This window comes from Phyllostomus discolor, chromosome 5 (genome assembly GCF_004126475.2).
Source record: "Phyllostomus discolor isolate MPI-MPIP mPhyDis1 chromosome 5, mPhyDis1.pri.v3, whole genome shotgun sequence".
Lineage (NCBI taxonomy): Eukaryota > Metazoa > Chordata > Mammalia > Chiroptera > Phyllostomidae > Phyllostomus > Phyllostomus discolor.
In genome coordinates, this window is record NC_040907.2 from 146125695 (window position 1) to 146148265 (window position 22571).

Below are 22571 nucleotides of genomic sequence, written 5' to 3' on the forward strand. Positions count from 1 at the left end.
GCTATACAATGCTTTAAACTTTTCTATGTGTTTTAAAGCTTTTATAGTAAAATGTTAGACAATGTCTATGAATAATCCAAAGGTTTTAAGTATCGTGCAAATGTTTAAATAGTAAAAGCTTATAAATTGTCCCAAAGTTTTTGTTTTTATCTATGTTGTTTGATATAGCCTTCAAACGGTAAAGGTTCAATATCAAGTTTTCTGAAATGCCTTTATATTTAGGCATTAAAATCATCCTGAATAGAAATGATTGCACCAAAATGATTAGTACTTGGCAATAATAAGAAGAAAAATTTCCTCCCTGCTTTTCTCCCCCAGTGCCTCACAGCGACTTTCCACTTAATTTGTGATTTTTTCTTTCCTGTCCAGGAAGGGGAGGTGGATGTTTCTATGGCACTGTTTTTTTCTATACAGTCTATGCCTTTGTCTGGGCTTTCCAAAGCTTCTCATTATTTAAAACTGATGTCATCTAAAGTGGACAGCAGTAACTTTTCAAGTTATATTTCCCTTTAAATATTTGCATCTAAATGACGCTTAATGCAATTTGAATTTTTTTTGCCTTTACAAAGTGGATTTTTAAGCTCCTTTTCTGAAAGTTGTGAAACAGATTACTTTAAAATATTAAAAGGAATCTAAAATTGTAGGTGTTTATAATATCATCCTGCTGGACAGAGCAAGATGATAATCAGGCCATAAGATACCATTTAGGATCTGGGTAACCTGCCTGAATTACAGCAGAAAAAAAAAAAAAAACCTCTGCTTCATAGTCACTGACTTAATTCCAAACCCAACCCAGACATTAGGAGACAATCATAGTAGTGTCTTTGTCCCTGACAGAATTCACTTGGGCCTATGAAGTCCTTCTGGCTCTACAGCCATCCTTCTCCCATAGAAACAAAAATGGGAGCAGGGAAAAAAGTCTGTGGTAGAATCATACCAGCTACCACAACCACAAGTAGTGCTTCTTCCACGACTGCCAGCCCTTCTGGACTCTGAATGCTGCCTGCCTGCTGAAACCGAGGGTCCTGGTTGGCCTTCCTGCCACTCAGGTCTGTCACGGAGACCTTGGATGGAAGAGCCAGTGGATCTCAGCAGACAACCTGGCCCTCTTCCTGTGCTGCAGCCACCTGCACAAAGCACCTGTAGTCACCCACCTTGTCCTGGAGAGTCGCCATGTTAAATGAAGAAACTGAGACTGAGAGAAGTTAGATTACTACACTGTCTTCCATCCTGCTGGGGTGGATCCTCGCTTCTGACCTCTTTCATCTCTGCTGCGTCACTGTCATTTTGTGGCAAGACGGCTTTCTGACAAATGCCTGCTTTGTGAAATAATGTAAAGAGTACAGACTCTGAGGTCAAGTGATCAGGGCTCAGCTCTCGCAACTGTCACAAGCTGTGGATTTGGGTCAAGTTACTTACCCTGCTGTGGCGGGCTAATAGTGGCTCCTAATCTATGTTCGCATCCTAACACCTGGGACCTGGGACCTTTACCGTATGAGTAACAGCTCATACGGTAAAGTTTTTGCAGGTGTGATTAACTAAGGGTCTTGACATGAAGACATTAGCCCAGTGGGCCCTACATGCCAACACAAGTGTCCTTAGAAGGGAGAGACAGAGGGAAAGTAGATGCCACACAGAGAAGAAAAGAATATGAAAATGGAGTTTGAGATTGACGTGATACAGCCACAAGACAAAAGTGCAACAGCCACCAAAAGCTAGAAGAGGCAGGGGGAATGCATGCTCCCAAGGAATCTCCAAAGGGATCCAGCCGTGCCGACACTTTGACTGCAAGCTTCTGGTCTCCAGAACTGTGAGAGAATTAATCGCTATTGTTTTAAGCCACTGACTTTGTGATAATTTGTAACAGCAGCCACAAGAAACTAATAAGCCTGCTAAGCATCAGTTTTCTCATCTGTTAAAGAGAAATAATACATATGCCTTGCTGGTCTATTTTAACAACAAAAATTAACAAATGCAAAATATGAGCTGAATCTCTGACACATAGTAGGTCTACAGTGCATAGCAGCTATTGTTTCTATTACAATTACATTTCTATTTTTAAATATGGATAAAGAGTATGGGCAGCTTATCCTAAACCCATTAACACTGCTTTAAAAATCAGTCAAATCAAATACCCAGTAGTATCATCTTTGTATAGGAAGAACTGCATATTTATTTATAATTTGTATCAAAATACTGCCTCTCCTCAAAAAGCTGTTTTCTGTACTGTTGCTATATTATGAAGTGCCAGATCTGTTCATGCTAATAATTAAATAAGCCATGTTGCATTTTTCAAGTATTTAATTTTACATTTTGCTATAAATTACATGTTTAAAATGGAAAATAAACATTTCCAGCTGTTTCAAGACCAACAAGTCTAAATTCAAATTGCTGACTTCTGGAAAAACTACAGATCTTTTAAATACACTACTTTTTTTAAAAACCAATGTCAACTCTTGCCTATTCAAAACTTGAACATTCACTGAGGAGTATGTAAGGGAGAGTGAGAGTTTTATGTGATGAAAGATTGCCTCCACAAATGCAGAAGTGTAATACAGAGGGGTAATCACTCATCTAACCACTGATTTTTAAGGCACTGTGCCAGGCGTTGGAGGATGAATAAGACATTGCCTCTATCCTAGAGACTCACAGACAGCCAAGGACATAGAAGTGTAAGCAAATAGATTAAAATTCAGAATAATAGTGAAGCTAATAGTTACCAAGTGTCTACTATGTGCTAGACACCGTATAATCCTTTACATGTGTTACCTCATTTAATCCTTTTAACAACCCTGTGAAGTGGTGATTTGCCAAGGCTGACTTCACAAAGGTCCCATGGCTACTTGAAGAAGAGTCTACTTTTTAAAATTTATTTATTCTTCAAGAGAGGGGAAGGGAGGGAGAAAGTAAGGGAGAGAAATGTCAATGTGAGGGAGAAACATCAATTGGTTGCCTCTCCCGTGCACTCAGACCAGGGACCAGGCCCACAACCCAGGCATGTGCCCTGACCAGGAATCGAACTGGTGACCTTTCTAACCAACGGAGCCACACAATTCAGGGCAAGAAGAGTCTAATTCTTGAACCCTCTCTCTTAACCACTACTGTAAAGGCATAAACTGCATAATATGAGTACACAGAAAAGGAGGGAATGTACTGTGCCGGAGGGAAGTGGGGAGGTTTCATCCAGAGATACAGTGAAGCTGGATCACGGATGAATAGCAGTTAAAAGGACTTTGTTTCTCAAGGTGGGGAAGAGGTCAAACTGCTCTTCAGAAGGAGGGAAGAGCCAGTGCCAAGGTGAGGTATCAACGAGACCTACATATTCAGGGTGGCTGGAGTGCCAGTGAGGTCCAGTGGTCAGGAGTAGTGTGCTGCACAGCAAGAACATCGAATGACATCAAGGCTCTGGGGAGAGACAGGATCAGATCTGCATTTCAGGAAGATGCCTGAGGATACATGTGGAAGATGGGTGACACAAACCGTGAAGCATGGAGACGGGGACTTCTTGTCCAAGGTGGGAATTAGAGCACCACCCACTTACCAATTGCCATTGAGATAAACAAGCAAATAGAAAAGGAAACATGTTATATTACTGTTGGAAATTAGGGAAGAGTGCCATCCACACCTCAGAAGGCATTTTGGCAGAAGAGATGCCTGATCTCACTGGTTAGTCAGAAAACATCTAAAAAATGTCTAAAAAACATTGAAGCTCAGCTGAGACCCTCCCTGACACATATACTACATTAATATTAGACAAAATAGAATTCAATGGAAAAAGTGTTAAAGAAAAAAGGGTGCCCTGGCCAGGTGGCTCAGTTGATTAGAGCATCGTCCCTATATGCTAATGTCGTGGGTTCGATCCCTGGTCAGAGCACATACAAAAAGCAACCAATGAACGCATAGATGAGTGGAGCAACAAATCAATGTCTCTCTCTCTCTCTCTCAAATCAATAAATAAAAATAAAAAAAACTCAGCAAATAGCCCTGGCTGGCGTAGCTCAGTGGATTGAGCACGGGCTGCTAACCAAAGCATCGCAGGTTCAATTCCCAGTCAGGGCACATGCCTGGGTTGCGGGCCAGGTCCCCAGTGGGGGCCACATGAGAGGCAACCCCACATTGATGTTTCTCTCTCTCTTTCTCCCTCCCTTCCCTCTCTAAAAATAAATAAATAAAATCTTTTTTAAAAACTCAGCAAATACACACTTTGTGTTCCTATTATTGTATGTAAACTTTGTATCACAAGAAAAAAATATAAACAAATATTGAATACTAGCTAATGATAGGCTTGTTGAAATACTTAGGGTAAATTGGACAGATGTCTGTAATGTACTTTGTAATGCAACCAAAAAAAAAGATAGATAGCTGATAAAACAAGTACATAAAATATCAATGATAAAATTTTATAATCAGTAAAATTTTATAAGCAGTCACTGTAAAAATCTCTTTAACTTCACTGTATGTTTAAAGCAGTTCCAAACAAAATGCTAAACCTGAAAAAAAGGTAAAACATATACCTACCATAGAAGCAAACTCTTCCACTTCACTCCTAGGTATCTTCCCAAGAGAAGAGAAAGCATATTCAAAGACTCGTACACGAATGTTTGAAACAACTTTTCTTGGAGTGACAAAAAACCAGAAGCAACCCAAATGTCCACTGAGAGGCAAATGGATAAACAAAAGCGGCGCATCCTGCAGTGGACGACTCTTCAGCAGTAAAAGGAATAAACTGTCAATGTCAGCAACATGAATGAATCTCAGAATAATTACGCTGTGTGAAAGAAACCAACCCTGCCCCCAAAAGAGTTCCTACTGTGTGATTTCATTTCTATAAAATTCTAGAAAATGGAAACTAGTTTATGGTGACAGCAAACAGAACAGTAATCGCATTGGGGTGGGGCGTGGGGAGGGCTGTGGAGGGAGGCGGGGAAGGAGAGGGAAGGCTTACAAATGAGAACAAGGAAACCTTTCGGCCTAATTGTCGTGACGGTTTCATAGTCATGTTGCATATGTCAAACCCTATCAGATTTCACACTTTAAATAAGTGGGGTTTAGAGTATATCAATTACATCTCAATAAAGCTATTTTTAAAATCCTAAAGAAGCTATTGAAAATTTTAATCCAACAGTATATTTTGGAATATTTTAATCATACAAGCTTTTTGCAATGGATGCAAGATTATAGAATATTGAAAACTTTCTAGCATGCTAAATTGTGTTCATTGAAATTTAAGATTTCAATTAATATTTTTAATTCTAAGAGAATTTTATAAATATTTTGTAAAATAATTTTTAAAGGGTTCTCAGGCCCTAGCCAGGTGGCACAGATGGGAGGCAACTGATCAGTATGTCTCTCTCACATCGATGTCTGTCTGTCTGTCTGTCTCTCTCTCTTTCTCTCTCCCTCTCTCTCTCCTTCTCTCCCTAAAATCAGTAAAACTTATATTTGGGTGAGGATTTTTTCAAAAATTAAGATGAAAATCCAGAATCCCCACACCATGACTCTACAGGACCAGATTCATTGTACATTTTCCACTTCATTTCACATCCTTTCTGGCTTCTCATTCTCCTCCAGCCACATTGCCCCTCTCTCAAGCTCTCGAACATATCAAACTCTTCCCACTTCTTGGAGTTCACATGTGTTTTCTCTCTACCGACCCACTTCTAAGGCTCTTCACCTGTCTCTTCTTTTTCCTTCTAGTCTCAACTTAAATGTCATTCTCTCGGGAAGTCTCTCCTCAACTACTGTCATCTGCAATCTAAATTAGATCTATTACAGCATCTTGTACTCTGCCTTCATAGAATTTCCCTTGGTGTATTATATACCTATTCAAGTGATTATTTCTAGCATGTTTTTCTACTAGAGCTACATCACATACTCTATGAGACCAGGTGCCAGGGGATACTTGTTTGGCTTATCATTTTATACCCACACTTCTACCAGGACCTGGCATATGGTCTTGAGATTTATTTCTCAATATTGGATTAATGAATACATGAAGATTCAGCTCAAGCCTCATTTCTTATATAATTCCTTTCTTAGCCACCCTCCCTCCGGTAGGGAGGGAGGTTTCAATATTCGTAGGTTTCAGCTCTTGCTTCCTTGTTCCCCACTGACTACTATACCCATAACTCATACTTGACAGTTTCACTGAACTTCTTTGGGGTACTTACCTAAGTCAATACTACACGTCACTTCTGGGCCTTCACACATGCTACCCCCTCTACCTGGAGACTGCTTTCCTTACTTAGCTGAATAACCCAGTTCACAAGGTGAGGGTCAGTTAATGTTAGACAATGAATTAAGAACCTGCTTGAACAGTTCTCTCCCTAGAAAGGTGAGAGTAGACCTGCTTCTACCTTCTTAAACCAACATTTTTCAATGGCAAAAACACATTAAGAATAGGAAATTCCAAAATGAGCCACTGCTAACACCAGAAGTATGTTTTGCTGCCAAGACATTACAGATTTAACTCCATCTCCCACCAATGGAATGGAAATAAATAAGCCGGTTTCTCTAGGTCAGTGTCAATAAAGTTTCAGGGGGGGAAAGCAGTGTTACATAAGACAATAGCGCTTAATTTTTCCACATAACTGATTGGTTTCTTTCTCAAGAGCAGCCTTGAAAGTATCCAGAAATTGAGTGATTGGATAATGTACACTCAACAGACCCAAAATTGCAATAGGGCTTAAAAATCACTGAGTGAAAACCAGAGAGGCCCTAGTAGGCACTATCCAAGTAAAGATGGACCGTGAGGTCAGAGAGCATGTTGGTAGAGAATGACCAACATGTACTGATGCAAACTCAATCATCAATGATCTGGCATGTGCTATTTTTAAAAATAACTATGGTTGCTGGACTACAGGTTGGCTTATTTTGCATCTATCCCTACCTCCTCTACTACAGACGCTAGGAAAACTAAATCACCACTTCCCCAGACTCTCTCACGATGAAGGGTGGCTAAACGAACAATTTGGGCTGAGTAAGACATCTTTATTCTCCCATTTTCTCAAGCCAAAAACTTACAGTCATTCTTGACTCCTATCTTTCTCCCACACCCCTCATCCAGTCCACCAGCAAATTCTTTTTCCTCCACTTTTTTTTTCCTTCCCAGGCTTTTATATTTTTTATTTATTTTTAGAGAAAGGGGAAGGGAGGGAGAAAGAGAGAGAAAGAAACATCAATGTGTGGTTGCATCTCACACACTCCTTTCTGGGGACCTGGCCCACAACCCAGGCATGTGCCCTTACTGGGAATCGAACCAGCGACCCTTAGATTTGCAGTCTGGTACTCAATCCACTGAGCCATACCAGCCAGGGCTGCTCCACTTTTATAATATATTGAAAGTCCAAATATTTCTCACCACTTCCACCACTATTACCTTGGTCTAGGTCTGCATTATCTATTGCCTGGGCCACCGTGATAGTCTCCTGTTTGCTTTCTCTGTTTCTATCCTTACCCCTACAACCTATTTCCCAAAGAACAGCAGAAGTTATCTTTTTGAAAATACAAACCTCATCATATTCTGCTTTGCTCAAAACCTTCCAATGTCTTTAAATAACATAAAACATAAACTCCTTACCACAATCTACAAGGCTTTGCATGATCTGACTTTCGCTACCTCATCAACATTTGTGTCCAACACTCTCCTTCTTGCTCATTCTGTTCAGCATTGCTGGCCTCCTTGCTGTTACTCAAATATGCCAAGCATGTCACTCATCAGGGCCTTTCTGTGTGCTTTTCCCTCCGCCTAAAACATTTTTCCTCCAGCTACATTTCCCCTTCATTTATTCAGGCCCCTATTCAATCATCGCTCTTCCCCAAACACTGTATCTAAAACAGAATGCTGCCTGTCATTTTTCCTTCTCTTGCTTCATTGCACACATTACTACTTGACTTTACATTTAACACGTACTGGTTTATTTCTTTATTGTCCCTCCAACACATATACTCACACATACATGCAAACACACACACTATTTTATTTACCATTATATCTCCATCATCTAAATGAGTGCCTGACACATAGTAGGCACATGTAGCTATATGTAGTTCTATTTGTGGAATTAGTAAACTTCTCATAGACCTCTACCCAAACTTGAGTTATTACTCTATTACCTTTCTTCAGCATTTCTTCTACTTTTGCTAAATTAATTGTTCTGGCAGACATTGTTCATTGTCCACCCATCACTTAAATCTCATATACCACTCCATGGCAATAAAGCTTTGATTTGTTAAGTAACTACAGAGACAGTGATCTATCATAGTCTCAAGCAATGAATTATGATTCACCTAAATTAGTCATGGTAATGCTATTCTACTTTGCCGCAGGTTTTTATACAGTAGACATGTGATCTTATTTTGTCAAAGAAAAAAGTAAAAGTTTTCCTTCTTAAATAAATAGACAGAGTCTTGGAAGTAGCTAATCTCTGTGCCTGTCTCTCTCTCTTCCTTCTTGGGATATGGGTGTGAAGGTATAATGTTTAGAGCTGTGGCAGCTGTCTTGAAACCACGAGATTGCATGCATGAAGACTGAGTCAATTCAATGAGGACAGTAGGATAGACCGGTAGAAAGATGATAGATCTTTCATGATAGCACTGAGTCAGTGAATAAACCTGGAGCTGCCCACTTCCGACATTCTTCTTAAATGAACAATAAATGTTCTCATGGTTTAAGCTAGGTTTAAAGCATAACAACATTTATGGTTTTCCCTTATCAACAGCCAAATGAAATCCTAACTAATTCAATTATTTTATTTAAAAATGTGTTTGTATGGACAAACGTATTTTGATTTTATTTAGAACATTCTGGATAAGAAAAGGGAGTGAAAGAGGAAGAAAAGAAAGAGAAAAATAAGCTCAATTAACTTGTAGATAAAATAATCCTAGAAGTGGAATGAATTACAGAAGGAGTAGGGGAGATATATATATATATATATATATTCTCTCCCTTATTCACACACACACATATATTGTCTGTCCAGAAAAAGTCCAAGCATTTTAATATAACGAGAATAGTTTGCACAACACCAATGTAACCTGGCAGCCAAAGAGAGTGGACTGGAATGTGCACGCATGAACAATAATGACTTCATTGTACTAGTCAGTGGGGATGGTAGATACTGTTGAGTGAGTATGTGTACTGTGTGGCCACAGGAATCAAAATGACTGAACGAGTAGAGCAATTTATCTGTATCAATTTTCCGTTAAACTTGAACATTACTCCCCGGAAACTACTCGGATGATTCAGAAGGCCACAGCTATGGGCCTGCTCATGCATCATGTCTTCTGCAGAAGTTCTGGCAAAACATCAAACCACCCAGGTGACTTTATCCCACTACAGCCCAGATATGGCACCCTGTGACTTCTAGATTTTCCCAAAACTAAAATCACCTTTGAAAAGGAAGAGAATTCAGACTGTCAATGACATTCAGGAAAATATGATGAGGCTGCTGATGGCAATTGGGAGAACTTGTGTGAGGTCCCAATGTGCCTACTCCGAAAGGGACAGAGGCATTGTTGTCCTATATATAATGTTTCTTCTATCTTCAATAAATGTCTCTATTTTCCATAGTGTGCGGCTGGATACTTTCTGGACAGGCCTTGTATATTTAATATTTTTCTCACTCATCACATAGTCTCAGCTTCTTCTACTCTGTCTTTATCTGTTCCTTCCACTAACATAAAAAGATTGTAAATAAAATCTACCACAACACTCTCTAAGACTTCTCAAGATCTACCCAATAATGTTCACCTAGTTAGTATTAAAGACTAAAATCTTGTCACACCATACCTTCTATTTCCTAATATAAGCTTTCCTGCTCAAATAAACAAATAACAACTCTCTTTATTGTCCTCTATTCCTTATTACATATAAGCTATTGATGTCACCATTCCCAGTTCCTGGATAACCTAATACACAAAGTATTTAAAACATTAGCAAAGCAGAGGAAAGGGGTAGAGGGACTGGAATTTTGCAACCAGAAAATCTTGAATAAACTATTTTATTTTCATCATATGTGCACATCTTGTGCTTTACAGTTTTAGAACTGCCTTATTTTGAATTACATGTGGTATATGCACATCATAAATTTTCTTCTAAAGTCTAAATCAAGTGCTAACTATTTAGAACACATCTTCTCTCCTCCTAAATTCTGCTTCATCCATTGAGCCCAAGTCAAAATCCAGTCTTCTCCAAGTAACTTTCCAGACCACAATAGAATTTTTAATTAAATTTTTAGTTTTTAGACTCATGTTCATATATATATAATATGTATATATATGTACTATTCTATGTGAGTTATAGATTATTTCCCTTATTAGGCTCAAAATTTCCTACTTAGAAATAAATCCTCTAGAATGCATTGTATTATAATTTTTTAATCTTCCACATTGCAACTAGAGCAGTAAGAATGCAATGAATACTTGTTCAATGGAAAGAGTACAGCATCCTGTCCTGCCACTTTACATGCCCAATGTATAAATAAGTGTTTGAACATGAATGACTTATATTTCAAGAATTATCAGAAAGCTATTAGGCTAAAGATAAATCCTGGATTAAGTTGTAAGGTAGAATACTATAAGCAGCATCCAGGAATGAAGAACCAAGTCATCTTTTAAGACATTCTGCAGGAGTCCACTTGTTTTAACCAATTGCTCCTTGCAAAGTCTTTCCTTCCTAACAAGCAAGGGAGAATCACACAAAAACTCATTTGGGCAGACATCAATCATCCCTACCCAGTTGCACTCCTTCCCCTTCACCCAGCACCAGTACTACCCCCATCGCCAAATCAAAAATATGTGTTTTAAATCAGAATATAGATTGGCAAGCAACAGCATTTATGCCATAAAAATTGATTCCCAACACATGTTCACCTCCCTGCTGCCTATAACAGTCTGCTACCTGCCTCGGTGACAAAAATTGACAGCCAGCATGCTCGTTCCTCCACTTCAGTGTTAGTGGACTAACCTGCTCCCTCTCTGTTTAGAAACGGTGACCAAAGATGTTCTTCATGCGCTGCCTCAACATGCCAAAGGAAAGGGGAGAGGAACTTTGGCACCCTAACTTTCAAAGGGTGCCAGTCCATGATGTAATAGGAAGACAAAATTCTTCTCCAAATGCGGATGCTGATGTTTTCTTTATTGCAGCCATTAGCTGATGTCTTTGGCAGAGAACATACTGAGTAAGCTTTTCCAGGATGGGTCTGTAGCCTTGGAAAAATACCATCCAAAACAAAAAGCCAAACATTTTATTGTTTCTCAGTTTGCACCCACACATTCACCAGACATCTCATTTTTAAAAAAGAGCAAGAGCCAAATTTATACTCCCCCTGTCCCCTTATCAATGGTGAGTCATTCCGATTTTTACTTCTCTTTTTGGTCTATTTCTTTCCCTTCTCAATTAAAAGAAACATTTTTTGTCACCAGTAACTACTGCACTTCCCATTTTCCCTTTTCTGTTCCCTGGCCTCATTTTTCCTGTCCTCCACCTAAACAAAAGAAGTTTAAAAACTAAATTGATTGTGGGTACTCTTTAATTGAAATCTTAAGTTCAATATATAAAAAGTACCTATCAATAGGATTAACTCAATAGATCACTTATTTATTTATAAATCTATATATGGTATGTTTAGCATTCATTATAAAGTGACTTAAAAGGGAAATGTAAAATTTTTTCTCAGGAAACTTTTCTTTTGGAAGGTTGCATACTCACATTGTGCCAATACCACAGTATAATAAGCTAACAAAATTAAACTACTATAAACTGTTTCTACAGGATCACTTACATGAATTTAACAGGCAATCAGTCCAGAGCTCCACCTCAACTTTAATCAATTCCAACGTCAAATCTCTGACTATCATATGCTCTACTTAATGAGTAACTAGCTGGAGAGTAAGATTTCAGTTTGATTGCAGCATGATATGCACAAACCAGAGGACTGATTTTTCTATTTTTAACACAGTTAAAGAGTAACAAATATGTTTTAAAGGCCATGGAAAAATACCACATAGCTAGAAGAACTGAAAAATAGAAATGCTTCTAATTACAGCTTAAGTTACCCTCATATTCTGGGTTTGATTTTTATCCTTAGGATATAATACAACATGGGCTACAGAAATAATAAATAACTTTCACCAACATCTACATTATTTAAGCATTGGTTATTCAGTGTGAGGGCTAGGCCATACAGATTCAAGCAAGTTTTTATTAACCTTTTCCTAAGAATTAATCAAGATTTAAGTCCTAATTCTACCACCCAAAAGCTATGTGACATTAGAAATATGATGTTTTTCTAGGTCTCAGTTTTCTCATTTGCAAAATAAAGATAACAACCCACCTCATAGGGCTGTTGTGAGGATTAAATGGAAGAATACATATAAAATATCTAGTTGAGTGCCTAGAATCTAGGGAATTTCCTTCAAACCCCTCCTCACCTCTAAATTCCCATTCCTGCTATTATGAGCCAATAGGGATGCATGTAAGCATCCCTTCCGTTCCTCTGTAGCAGTAAGTTAACTGAGTACCTTTTTGTTTATAGGTGTTCTTGCAAAATATATCATGTACATGTGATTTTAATATATGTAAATAGTGTTATATAACATTTCATTCTATTATTTATTCTATTTATTTTGGGGGGTTGAGACTTGGAGTTCTTTGTTTCTAATTATTGTGGTTTGGAAAAAATATAAAATCTGTTACATATTAGATTAGTCCTTTCAAAGACAAATTCAAAAGCAAATTTTTTTAGATCAGATATGCCCAAACTTGCTTGGAACAACTTTATCTGAAGAGATTAGATGTATGTGCAAAGCAAATACATGATGAAAGAGTGCAAGAGCTGTTTGATATTAGGTCTTTTTCTTTTTTTTTTTTTTTTTTTTGGCAGAGGTGGGTGGGTGGGGCAGATGCCGAAAGTGCACAGGGTTGAGTTGATCGTATTCTTCACTTCACAGCCCATTATCATCGCTGGTCTGTGCAAGGCTCGCCCTTATTTTATTTATCGCCTTTAATCCCTGTTCTGCTTACCTTTCTCCTTCATCCCCCACGGGCAGCCATGCCAATGTGTTGAGTGGATATATTTTTATTTGTTTAGTGTCCTTGTAAAATATATTATTTTATCAAAAGATCTTTTTAATTTACATAAATAGTATAATGCTGTATCTTTCCATTTCTCATTTTTTCACTCTACACAATGCTTTTAAGCTCATGCATATTGCCATGTATAAACTTAGCTATTTCCAATTCTTGCCTGTTCCCACGGTGTGCAACCAACACAGTTTACCTTGCTACTATCCCAGCAATGGACACTCAAAAGAACATCCAGACACCTACTACCACAACAAATAATGCTGAGATGAAAATCCTCATATGAGTTCCCACATTTACCTGTGGGAAACTTCTTTGGCATACACATCCAGGGGCAAAACTGAAATCCTAGAATATATAAACCTTTACTTTTATCAGGTACTACAGGATGGCTACCAGTACCAGCAGTGCCTGAGAGCTCCTATAACTCCAAACTTGGCATAATACAGCTTTCTAATAAATGAAAACTGGTGTCTCGCTGCTCTAACTTGCATTTCTCTGATTATTGGTGCATTTGAGCATCTCTGTGTTTGTGTGTTGTAGTTTCCTATACTGTCAATTAGGCAACTCGTGTTCATCTTCCTGTTAGAATTGTTGTCTTTTTCTTGTTGATTTGTATGAGTTCCTTGAATATATTAGATATTAATTCCTCAGTTTTAAACTTTGAACATATACTCTCATTATGTCATCTATTAATTTTTGTCCATAGTACCATTTAAATAAATCCTTAATTTTGATGTACAACAATATCATTGCCTTATGCTCTGTGCTGTTGGGGTTTTATTCCTTCCTTGCCCCTGGGTCACAAAAAAATATTCTCCTAAGTTTTCTTCTACTAGCATTATAGTTTACCTTTCTCATTTTGGTTTATGTTCTTTTTCTCCAAAAACAATGAAGTTAAAATTACCAGAATCTATGGCAATGATTTTCAAACTGGCACTCGAGAAGCAGTTTGGATCCCTGGCTGGCATAGCTCAGTGGATTGAGCACGGACTGTGCACCAAAGCATCGCAGGTTCGATTCCCAGTCAGGGCACGTGCCTGGGTTACAGACTATGGCCCCCAGCAACCGCACATTGCTGTCTCTCTCTCTCTCTTTCCCCCTCCCTTCCCTCTCTAAAAATAAATAAATAAAATATTCTAAAAAAGAAAAAGCAGTTTGGCAGGTTCAGAGGGAAAAAATCAATGGAAGTATTTTATTTATACACATTTATCAAATTGGAAGTTTAGATTATATTTTTCACAGGAATGCCACTCCAGGCTTAAAAGCCATTCTGTTTTTAAAAGTTTTTACGTATGCTTCAAGGATAGCATTTGTTAGTTCATCTCAAATAAAATTCAGTAAGTGGGGTAGAAGTTCATCTGAACTTGCTGTTTAAAAAAACATATATTTTATCCTTACCTGAAGACATGCTTGGAAGGGAAGGGAGGGAGAGAGAGGACACTGAACCTGCAACCCAGGCATGTGCCCTGACCCAGAATCCCACCAGTGACATTTCAGTCCATGGGACAATGCTCCAATCAAATGAGCCACACCAGCCAGGGCCAAACTTGCTGTTTTAAATATCATTTTGCATCAGTTTTCATGTTTGCACAATTTGCAATTTTTTACTATTACGTTGGGTTATCTCTTTAATTCAAAGATATATATATATATGTCAATCATACTTCAATAAACCTAGAAATATATATTAAAGCTCAATAGTGGTCCACTGAGAAATATAAATAGTGATAAAAATTATAACAGGGGGATGAAAATGGGAGGGAGGTTGGGAGGGATGGGTGGGTGGGTTGGAATGGGAGTAAAGGACAGAAAACTGTACTTGAACAATTATTAAAATAAAATTTTAAAAAATTATAACAGAAAAGTTACCACTAAGAATTAGATCACAAGTCTACGGTGTAAATACAGAACTAGAACTGGTTTAGAAACATCTGAGTATGATTATTCCATACAAAAATTGCAAGAAAAAAAGTAAAACTAAGTATAATGGTTGATATGTGAATATAAGATTTTTGAGAAATAACAACGCATTTTCTCTTAGTCTCCAAAGCATTATCTGTTATGGAAACTTTTCAAGTAGCTCATACTGTTGAAACATTAGGGTTATTTTCAGTTAAAGCACCATAATCTCTCCAGTAAACCAAATATGCACAAAATAATGCTCCCCAGTTTTAAAAGAAGGAATTTTTATTCCTAAAGGCAAAAAAAAAAGCCAACATTACAAAGGCATTATTCAGTTTTATTCCTTACAGTAAAGGCCGGTATAAGTTGTAGTATTTGTAAGAAGTTTGTAATAAGGACCCTAATCAATAAAATTGATGTTTTCTCTTAGAAAACATAAACCACTGGCAAAATTTCTTTATTAAATAGCACCATTGAGTTCCAAATATCTGGAATGTAGCTGTGGAAGGTGATTACTGACACATATCCATGTTAGAAGATACTTCCCTCTATAGTTGCTCAAAACCACTGAAATTATGAGTCACCTCTAAACATTATATTAGATGATTATATACATAATTTTATATATATAATATATTATATTATGCACATTTCTTTAGATGGTAAGATGCACCTGATGGCTTTATGTGTTTATCACTGAAAATGCATGCTACAGGGAAAAAGACTATGGTTAATAATTATTTAGTGAGTTTGTGATGTGTAGCAGAAAATGTATGATGGATTGTCCTGGCCAGGGTGGCTTGGTTGGTTGGAATGTTGTCCCAAAAACCACAGGTTGTGGGTCCAATTCCTGGTTAGGGCACATACCTAGATTGTGGGTTCAATCTCCAGTCAGAGCACATATGGAAAGCAACAGATCGATATTTCTCTCTCACATCAGTGTTTCTCTCTTTCTCTCTCTCCTTCCCTCTTTCTCTAAGGTCAATGAACACAGGAAGAAGAAAATGTATGGAGGATTTAGTACTGACGGAATACCAACTATATACCAGAGCAAGGGATGTGCTACTAAGCAAATGAAAGGGGCACCTAAACGCCAATCTGCACAGCCATCTGTCCACATATACCTCCCAGCCTTCACTCAGTGCGAAAGAAACAGTGACAATTGTGACAATGATCAAGGTTAAATACTTTAAGTTTGTGATGAGAAAAAAGTTTTTAAGGGTAAAACTGTTTTTATGCTGAAGTATGCCAGCTAATCACACATGGTTAAAGTGAAGACAGAGAATAAAATATTGTTCTATCCTAAATTGAATAGTCTATCCTGATTATACTGTGAAGGCAATTTTAAAAATTTCAAATGGCTTCCTTAAACTGTATATCTTAGAAATATACCTTTATCTTGACTAGCCAGAACCTCTTATTTTAAGGTAAAAAAATATATACTGTTTATGATGCTAAGGTTAAAGTATTGACATTTCATAAGAAAACTGAATTATAGTGAAAATGATTTCAATATTCAAGAATTTCACTCAGCCAACCCTTGATTCTCTTTGCTCTTCAAAGAAAGAAATCTATGGTATATAACTGGGCATATTTTAACATTACAACCGGATACTGCAACAGTATATCAAGTAATATTTCTTAGAGCCATGCACAACCAAAGAGAATTAGGCATTCAAATGTTTGAAACATTTGAAACATGAGCATCTGACTGAGAAGAGAACCAAATGTGCTGTTCAGAGAAAAATCTCTCCAATGCTTTTGGATCTGTATTCAATCAAAACATCCAAAACTATCTGACAAAGTCTGCAAACATTAGTTCCCACTTCTAATGACTTATAATTGTGAATTGGCATTTTCTAGTTTAGAAGAAAATAAAGAGTAAGAAAAGAAAACATCTTCATAAAATCTGACCTATAATTCAGGTCACCCATGATCAAACATGTCAGATATTATTATTAACAATTTTAATATGCTTTATTTTTTAATACTAATAGATTTTAAAACTAAGATTGATGATTTGCATATGCTCTAAAAATCTGTTAAGTGGTCCACAGACATCAAAAGTTAGAGAAACATGAATTGATGGTAAGTATGATGACAAAGTATTTTGAACTGTTCCTCTGGGTAACACTAATTCACAACTAGCATCCAAAGTTTTAGAAAGGAACTGAAAGGACCAAGTTGTTCTCTTCCTAGGTATGAGTCTTGGCAAGACGTGTTATTACTACACTATACTAACCTTATAAATAGTGAAAAACTGTAATTTGGGTAAGTAAAATGAGCAGAGTCATATAAACTGTACACACCAGAAGCAGACATAAGTCAGGTCTTCTCACCCCCAATTCAGACTCTGCTTTACACCATTTCTTCTCAGAATTGGAGGCTTTGGGGTGCATTTGGCATAGCACAATGCTTTGGTTATATAAACCATCAGCTTAAAGGACTACTTATCTCAGAACACTAATTGGGTTGATGGCTACTAACTAGGCGAACTTTCTATATCACAACTAGATGCTAGTTGTTCAGCTTTCGTTGTCAAACTTCCTTCTACCCCACAAAATTGTCTTGTTCCTGCCACCTTGAAAGAGCATTCAATGCAGCTCAACCTAGCTTTTATATATATATAATTTTTTATAAGCCTTAAACCAGCATTGCAGTTTGGAGTTGAACTGAAGTTTCACACTCATTCTATTTGCCCGTCTTTTAAAAATCAGTAGAACTATTTCCACTAGATGGCTGTCTTTACCAGGAAATGTAAGAATCATGCCTGCTTGTGGCAATCCACAAGTTTTAGTCCAACTCTAACAAAGATAAGTATATATGCAGCCATTTAGTAAAGTTACACATGCAAAGCTTTTATGATTCCATTTTTTAGCCCCCAGTTTGGAAAAAGTCAATAAATGTTAAAAGTGTAATATGCTTTTTAAAAATAGAAAACTTTTAGAAGTTTGTTTCTAATTGAAATTTGTCCTTTAATTGAAATATATTTGACCTATAGCATTGTGTAAATTTAGGATGTATAACCTGTTAATTTATTACACATATATTATAACATACTTGCCATTGTAGTGATAATAGCACCATTATCACTTTACATAATTATTTCTTTTTAGTGGATGGAATAGTTGAGTTCTAATTTCCTAGCTAGTTTAATGATTATAGTACAATATTGTTGTCTATATTCACTATACTGTGTATCAGATCCCCAGGATTTATTTACAACTTCTTTCAGGTGTTTGCCTTAAAAAACATCTAAAAATTTTCTTAAAGACATAAGCTGTTTCACTCAGAAAAAAGACTGAAACTTTCTGTATCACAACTAGGTGCTAGTTGTTCAGCTTTCCATCTCTGGGATTGTTATTCATATTTTCAGATAAAAAAAATACTTGTTGATTATAAAAATTAAGTGTTTGGTATTGGGGAGAAGAGTTTGGCTATCACTACTTAGTGATGGCATTCATTTTACATCTTTTCTCCAGGTGATAAGGTTATTTGCAAGTTAAAATATAACCTATTGAGTAGAATTTATCATATGCAGCAAGTCCTACTGTAATCATCAATGAGATTCTTACCCTCACATGCTTTATTGATTACTTTCCAATGTGACTTCTTATTGGAGTCATAACTTATTTAGAATCATATTGCTTAATCTCCTAACATTTGAGAGTTTTCTAGTGAACAGTTTTTGATTTCTAACTGGATTCATTATGGTCAGAGAGTATGTTCCATATGATTTCAAGGATTAGAAATTTGGATGAGGCATGTTTTATGACCCAGCATATAGTCAATTTTGATAAATGTTCCACATGCACTGGAAATGAACGTGCATTCTGTTGTTATGCTCAATCATCTGTGTATCTCAGTTAGGTTGTTTTGTTAATTATGTTGTTCAGCTCTTCTTTATAGTTACTGATATTTTGTCTGTTCTATCAGCTATGCAGAGAACTGTGTATGTTGAAGTGTCAACTATGACTGTGGATTTCCCTATTTCTCCTTTAGTTCTATCAAGTTTTTGCTTCAATAGACTTTGAAGCTATCTAATTGGGCATATATGGGTGTAAAATTGTCATATCCTCCTGAAGGATTCAGGGATCCTTAAAAAAGAATCCCCCTTTTTAAAATTATTAAGTGTTTCTCTTTATTTCCAGTAATGTTTCTTGCCTTAAAATGTTCTTATCTGATAGTGATATGGCAGCATCAGTTTTCTTTTGATTAACATTTGCATGATATACTTTTTAATTCTTTTACTTTCAAATTTTCTTTCAAATTTTTTTTACTTTCAAAATTCATCATGGTATATTCCTTGTCAGCAACATATAGTTAGGGTTGTTTTATTATACATCCAATCTGTCAAGTGTTTAATTGGAATATTTGTTCCATTTACATTTAATTATATTACATGTACATTCAAGTATATTAAATGTATATTTAATGTAATGATTAATATAAAATATCATTATAATGTCTACTGTCTCATTGCTTGTTTTATATCTCACCCAGATGGTTTTTATCTTTCATGTTTTATCTTCTTTTGGGTTAATTAAATAACACTATATTGATCTTTTTTCCCATCTATTAGTTATTTATATTTTTAGCTATTCTTTTAGTGGTTACCCTAAATATTATAATTTATTACAGCCTATATTCATTTCCTAGGGCTGCCATAAATATTACTTCAAACTGGATGGCTTAAAATAACAAAAATATATTCTGTCATAGTTCTGGATGCTAAAAGTCCAAATATCAAGGTGTCAGAAATATTGGTTCTTTTCTGAGGGCTCTGAGAAACTATTCTATGCCTCTCTCATAGTTTCCAGTGATAGCCAGCAATCCTTGGCATCCCCTGGCTTATAGATGTATCATTCAATCTCTGTCCACATCTTCTGTCACTATTCCTATGTCTGTGTCTTCACACAACTGTTTTCTTATAAACACACCATGTTGCCCAAGACTTTATTTGGTTACCATCCTATGGTAGTATGACCTCAACTCTACTTCATTAGCTACATTTGCAATGACCATATTTCTAAATAAGGTCACATTCTGAGTACTAGGGGTCAGAATTTCAACATATCTTTTTGGATGATCACAATTTAATCCTTGACACAGCCTTAAATTAATTGATACTTTTACTACTTCACTGACAATGCTGGGACTTTGGAACACTTTAGTTCAATTTATCATTTCCTGCTATTTGTGGTATTGTTATCAGGCATTTAATTCTACATATTTTTTTTATTGTTCAAGTTCAGTTGTCTCCATTTTCCACCCACCACTCTGACCCATCTCAGCCATCCTGACCTCCCACCCTCAATCCTACCCCCCTTTAGCTTTGTCCATGTGTCCTTTATACATGTTCTTTGATGACCTTTCTCCCTTTCCTCCCCCATTAGTCCCTCTCACCTTTCCCCTGGTTACTGTCAGTTTGTTCTTAATTTCAATGTCTCTGGTTCTATTTTGCTTCCTTGTTTGTTTTGTTGATAGGTTCCACTTATAGGTGAGATCATATGGTATTTGTTTTCACTGCCTGGCTTATTCCACTTAGCATAATGCTATCCAGATCCATCCATGCTGTTGAGAAGGGTAGGAGCTCCTTCTTTCTTTCTGCTGCATAGAATTCCATCATGTAAATGTACCATAGTTTTTTGATCCATTCATTTACTGGTGGGTACTTGGGTTGCTCCCAACATTTGGCTATTGTAGATTATGCTGCTATGAACGTTGGAGTGCATAGGTTCTTTTGAATTGGTGTTTCAGGATTCTTAGGGTATAGTCCCAGAAGTGGAATTGCTGGGTCAAAAGGCAGATCCATTATTAGTTTTCTGAAGAAATTCCATGCTGCTTTCTACAGTGGCTGTACCAGTCTGCATCCACACCAACAGTGCATTAGGGTTCCCTTTTCTCCACAACCTCACCAGCACTTGTTTGTTGATTTGGTTATGATGGCCATTCTGGAGATACCAGTGTCAAGTGGTATCTCATGGTGGTTTTAATTTGCATCTCACTGTTGGCTAGTGATGCTGAGCATCCTTTCATATGCCTATGGGCCTTCTGTATATCCTCCTTGGAGAAGTGTCTGTTCAGGCCCTTTACCCATTTTTCAATTGGGTTGTTTGTCTTCCTGGAGTTGAGTCATGTGAGCTCTTCATATATTTCTGAGATCAAACCCTTGTCCAAGGCATCATTTGCAAATATACTTTCCCATATGGTTGGTTCCCTTTTCATTTTGCTGATGTTTTCTTTAGCTGTGCAGAAGCTTTTTATTTTGATGAAGTTCCATTTGTTTATTCTTTCCTTTATGTCCCTTGCTCTAGGGGACATATTGGTGAAAATATTGCTGAATTCTACATATTTTAGACTGCAAAGAACACTACTGTTCTTTTATACAGTCAAAATCCATTTATTTATACCCATATTTTTAGCGTTTTCATTGCACTTCACTGTTTTCTGCATTTTCTTTTTCCATCTTGGAGCACTTGATACCTCTTTTTCAACTAGTCTGCTGAGTCATTCATTACATGTATGTTAGGCCCGTTTGCTAGTCCCATTTGTGAAATTCTCTTTTTCTTGATGTATTTTCTCCTTTCTCTCTGTTTTCTTAAATATATTCATTAGTTATATTTAATATTTGACTGATATCCATAATTATGAATCACCTGTTTTTTCTCTTAGGTTTTTGGTCATTTTATCCTATTTCTTGGTATGCCTGATACTCTTTGATTGACATTTAGATACTGTGTTGAAAAATTGTAGAAGCTCTGGATAATGAGGATATGTCCAGAATGAATTCACATTTCCTCGGCTAGGGAGGTAGATTTTGAGCTGATCACCCTAATTCAATCAGGGACTGAGCTGACTCAAGGTTAGGCTGCAGTTTTCCTGAAGTTCTTGCTGCCTCTCCATCACTCCCATCTGCAGAGTTCGAACTAAAAGCCTGGGTAGTTCCCCTCCTCCATGACCTGTCTGGAACTCTAATCCTCAATAGCCTGGGACAGTCAGAAACTCCACTCTGCTTTTCAGAAATTTTCTGCCCAGCTGCTTAGCCTCCTTCCTGCCCTTCACAGCTTCAGAACTCAGCAAAAAGACTCAAAAACAAAACAAAACAAAACAAACAAAAAACAACCCTGACCAACTGGCCTGTTTTCTGCCCCTCCAGTCTCCAATTTGTGTCTCTTTAAATCCAAAAGATTGCCAAATGCTCTGATGGTTTCTCAGCCTTCCAGCAGCAGCCATTTGCCCAAGTCTTTAATTGGATTTTCAGCCACATTCCTGGAACACAGAATTGTGGAATTCCCCATGGAAAAACATGGCTTCGGAATGTTTGCAGTTCAGCTTTTCATGGTTTTCCCCCCTCCAGAATCTCGACCTCTCATATTCTAAGTTGCCTTAGCAGCTTCCTAATATGAATAAAGAGAAGTTTTAACCCAACTATTCTAGTTATTCTTAAAGAGTGTATTTTTCTGCCATAAGTTACACTATCATACTAAATGTTGAAGATCTAACCACAGAATTTAAGAGCTCTTCCTTCAGTGAAGTTATTGATTATGCTCTGGGAAATAGTATTGCTAAGTAAAAGAAT